The sequence below is a fragment of the Pseudochaenichthys georgianus genome, chromosome 18, assembly GCF_902827115.2.
Source record: "Pseudochaenichthys georgianus chromosome 18, fPseGeo1.2, whole genome shotgun sequence".
Lineage (NCBI taxonomy): Eukaryota > Metazoa > Chordata > Actinopteri > Perciformes > Channichthyidae > Pseudochaenichthys > Pseudochaenichthys georgianus.
In genome coordinates, this window is record NC_047520.1 from 2,186,891 (window position 1) to 2,191,352 (window position 4,462).

Sequence of the window (4,462 nt, forward strand, 5' to 3'; positions counted from 1 at the left end):
ACACTGACCAAACGTCGCTATTGGACGCTTACGGAGTGAGAGTGTGTTGCACTGGAAAGACCAGGATGTCCTCTGTACAGTACATCAGGGATTGATAGAGTAGCTCAAAAGAGTAAAAGGAAATGCATATTAACAAAATGTCCACTACAGTGGACATTTTCAATGGGCTGGGTCCCAGTATAAATGGAGAAAGTTCAGCACTGTTGCTTGCTACTCTCCCTTGGAGTGGCCGTCCTGTAAAGATGACTGCAAGAGCACAGCGCAGAATGCTCAATGAGGTGAAGAAGAATCCTAGAGTGTCGGCTAGAGACTTAAAGAAATCTCTGGCACATGCTAACATCTCTGTTGACGAATCTACGATACGTAAAACACTGAACAAGAATGGAGTTCATGGGAGGACACCACGGAGGAAGCCACTGCTGTCCAGAAAATACATTGTTGCAAGTTTGAAGTTTGCAAAAGAGCACCTGGATGTTCCACAGCACTACTGGCAACATATTCTGTGGACAGATGAAACCAAAGTTGAGTTGTTTGGAAGGAACACACAACGCTATGTGTGGAGAATCCAAAGGGTCCACATACTTTTTCTTGCAACTGTAGACTCTTATTGTACTATTTCACATTTTTAAACTATTTTTCTTTTTATATTACTATTTACTTGCACTATATTTTTCTGTGTTTTGTGTTTCTCTGTTGGAGAAGCCTGCGACACAAGATTGTCATCAGCATAACTACACTGTAGCTATGTTCGCATGACTAAATAAAGAACCTTGAACCTACTGAACACTTATTATTCCCCATTATTTTTCTAATAATGAGCATTTCTTCTGTAGCCGACCATAGAGGTAAAACACCTTTCGGCCACGGTAGTATTGCGCCACAGAGGTACCGCCCACTTCCGCATTCCCTTCCCTTAGTACACAATATTTATACAGCTGATACCCCATAGTTTTTTCCTGGGCGGTGGCAACACTGGACTGTGACTGGACGAGAGATGGCAGAGGCAAGTGACGAGGCAGGAAGCGAGTTAGGAGACATGGACGTAGCAGGCGGGAGTTGTGAAAATGGAAAATGGGATATAGTGAGGAGAAAGAAACGTAAAAAGGGAGGAAATACTAATTCGGATGAGAGCAATAGTGAGGTTGAAAGGAGAGAAAGAGTAGTCGGAAATAGGCAACAGGAGTTCATGGTGGTTGTGAAACTTGCGCAAGAGGGAGCTTCGTTCGGCGTGTGGAACCCTATACGCTTAACTAAATCCATCAGGAAAGAAATCGGGGAGGTAATGAGTGCTAAAGTATTGAGGAATGGATCAATGTTGATCAAATGTAGGGATAGAGAGCAACAGGGGAGAGCAATAAAGATGAGTACCGTGGAGGCTAAGAAAGTGGAATGTTCACTGTTCAGTGGTAAAAAGATAGTCAGGGGAGTTGTGACGGGAATCCCCGTCAGAATATTAGCTGATGATGTGAAAGGGAATATAACAAATGCAAAAATAAGTGATGTCAAACGCATGAAAGCAAACCGCAATGGGATTAAAGAAGATAGTCTTTCGGTTCTGATCACCTTTGATGAAAAAAGGCTTCCGGAAAAGATACTTATTGGATATATGTGTTATGATGTGAGACGTATGTTCCACCACCAATAAGATGTTTTAAATGTCAGAGATTTGGACATGTGGCGGCAGTGTGCAAGGGAAAACAAAAGTGTGGCAGATGTGGTGGAGATCATGAATACGGAAAATGTGAAGATGGGGCAAAGCTGAAATGTTGCAATTGTGGAGGGGAGCATAGCTCAGTGTACCGTGGATGTGAGGTTAGCAAGAAAGCAGAAGAGGTGCTGCGAGTCAGGGTGATGCAGGGAGTTAGCTATGCAGAGGCAGGCAGCAAAGACAGTTTCAGGAGGAACGCAGGTTAAAATGGGAAACAAAAATAAGATCAAAGAAACAGGAAAAGTCCACAACTGTGTTAAGTTGAAGGAGGACACTCTGATAGTGAGTAAAAGAGAGTTTGTACTGTTTATGGCAGAGATGATCAACTGTTCAGCGCAGACTACAAGCCGGAATGAAAGAATCAAAAATAATTGTCAAATCAGCTGAAAAGTACCTTGATGTGTAAGGGATGCACTGGGGAAACGTGAAAGATATCCTAAATGATGACGTCCAACAACCTCAGACATGGACTGGATCATCCTGATGGTGTTAATTGTACTGCAGTGGAATGCTAGAAGTTTAATTGCAAATGGACCAGAGTTAAAAAAATATATTGACAACCTTGGAGAGAAACCTAATGTACTTTGTATTCAGGAAACTTGGCTGAAACCACAACTGGATTTTATTGTGAAGGGATATACTGCAGTTAGACGAGATAGGGACTCTGGCAGAGGGGGAGGAGTTGCACTGTTTTTTGAGCACACTTTCTGCGAGGTAAGCGCAGCAGGGTGTGCTCTGTCAGCCACAGCCCAGATTTCTCCTCGGTTACACCCGGGTTAAAGGAGAATGTGGGCAGCAGCTGCTGACCATAAAGCCGGTCAGGTGCAGTAGAGTGGAATGTTGTTGTTGGACGACAGTGCGCGTATACATCGCGGCTCCACCCACTGTACCCATAGAGTCCAGTAGAGGGCGGAGCCTGTGAGAGATATAACGTTGGGTTACGTATTGTAACCTTTGTCATATTAGCACAGGCGGAGCTCTCTACTCAGGGCACTGTCTGTCCTATTCCGCTCGCTGAAGAGAGGTGTAGGATGATAGTCAGGAGACGAGACCTCCTTTTATACGGTGTGATGCGCGCGCATTCAGGTAGGCCCGCCCAAGGCCGGCTACGTCTATAGAAGTCTCAGTGGGAGAATGCTCGCAGGGTAAGGTAGTACCCATAGAGTCCAGTAGAGGGCTCCGCCTGTGCTAATATGACAAGGGTTACAATACGTAACCCAACATTTCCTGCCACACCTGCGCGAATCCAACATATATTAAAATACTGTTGTGAAGAAATGAATAACTGTTTTGGTTACAATATAACGCCCAAGATTTGTCATTGTTTCCAAATCCACATTCATTCCCACCCCCTGCTCTGCTGTTATTCTTGTATGCGACTGCTACTTCAACTTCTGCCCCTCTCCACTCCACCTCCCAGTAACAACATCCAGTCAGCCTCTCTCTACTCAGGACCTGAGGATATAAAGTGAATCTGTCTGGGTGACTAGAATATGACTTTTGTGGTTTCATGTATTTCTGCTCCCCTCAGATAATACCAGCCGTGTGTTTGCTGTGTTTGGATCCAGAGTGATCTCCTGTGAATATTTGAAGAACCCAGCTCTGGTGGCGGGCTCTGCTGCTGACAGTAAAACATCCACTTCAGTCGGTGAGACGTTTGTCCATTCCTCTCTCAGGACGTCCTGTAGTTTGTCTCTGACTGCTGAGAGGGCCGCCGTCACGTCCTCAAAGTAGCTCAGAGGACGGATGTTGATGCTGGAGGAGTGTGTAGGTTCACTGAGGGCTGACAGTGTGGGGTAGCTGTGCAGAAACTGGTTGTGATCCTCTGTGTGAGACAGCAACTTCAGCTCAGCGTCTCTCCTCTTCAGCTCCAGCATAGCAGTGATCAGCAGGAGCAGCTTGGAGTCCAGTCTTCTTCAGCTCCTCCACTAAATCTGCTAGCATGGTGTTTTCCAGCGGGACAGGCCTCGGTGTGAAGCTCTGCCTACACTGAGGGCAGCTGTGGATCTCCTTTCTCATCCTCTCCATCCCAGAAGCCTTTAATACACTTCATGCAGTAGCTGTATCCATATGGAGTCGTCACCGGATCCTTCAGTAGATCCAGACAGATGGAACAAGAGAAGGTTTCCCGGTCCAGCTGAACTCCTTTCTGCGTCATTTCACCTCTCAGTGGCAGCGAGTGCCTGAGTTTCACTTCCTGAGAGCTGAAACTATGTGAGCTGTGATCTGAACAGCATGTGTGTGTGTGAACAGTGAATATGGCCTATCAGCTCTTGTACTTTACCCACATGTTGGTTACACCCATCCTCCTCAGCGTGGATCTGAAGGGGAGGAATTTACAAACGAAGCCTCGCTTACAACCTGCTGTACATTTGAAAACAATCTTCAGCTGTAAAGTATTTGTTTTAAATTCAGGCTTTTGTAGCACACGGCTCCACACTCATGGCCATTATATGAGGGTGGGACAAGTCCCCCCCCACTTTTTCAAATGATTCGTTTAGACCCCCTCACTTTTACCATGTGGAAAGTCCGTGAATTGGTCTATCCACTCGCCGCACTTTGTAGAGCGCTGTGTCAGTGCTTCACTATCAAATCCATTTCACTTGCTTATTGAGAGAATGCCCAAGTCAATGAAACTCCGTTCCATGTTTTCACTGCTACGGTGTACCAAGGCAGATTATCACATACACCGCGCATGTTCAAGGAGTGTTGTCATAGTTGGACAGCTCAGGGGCCTAATTTATAACGCCGTGC

The 4,462-nt window shown here is 45.7% G+C and overlaps 1 pseudogene; it reads right to left on the reverse strand.

Moving 5' to 3' along the window:
- Window positions 1-210: 210 nt before the first annotated feature.
- LOC117464007 (tripartite motif-containing protein 16-like) lies at window positions 211-3,585 on the reverse strand (annotated as a pseudogene).
- Between the last annotated feature and the right edge of the window lie 877 nt (window positions 3,586-4,462).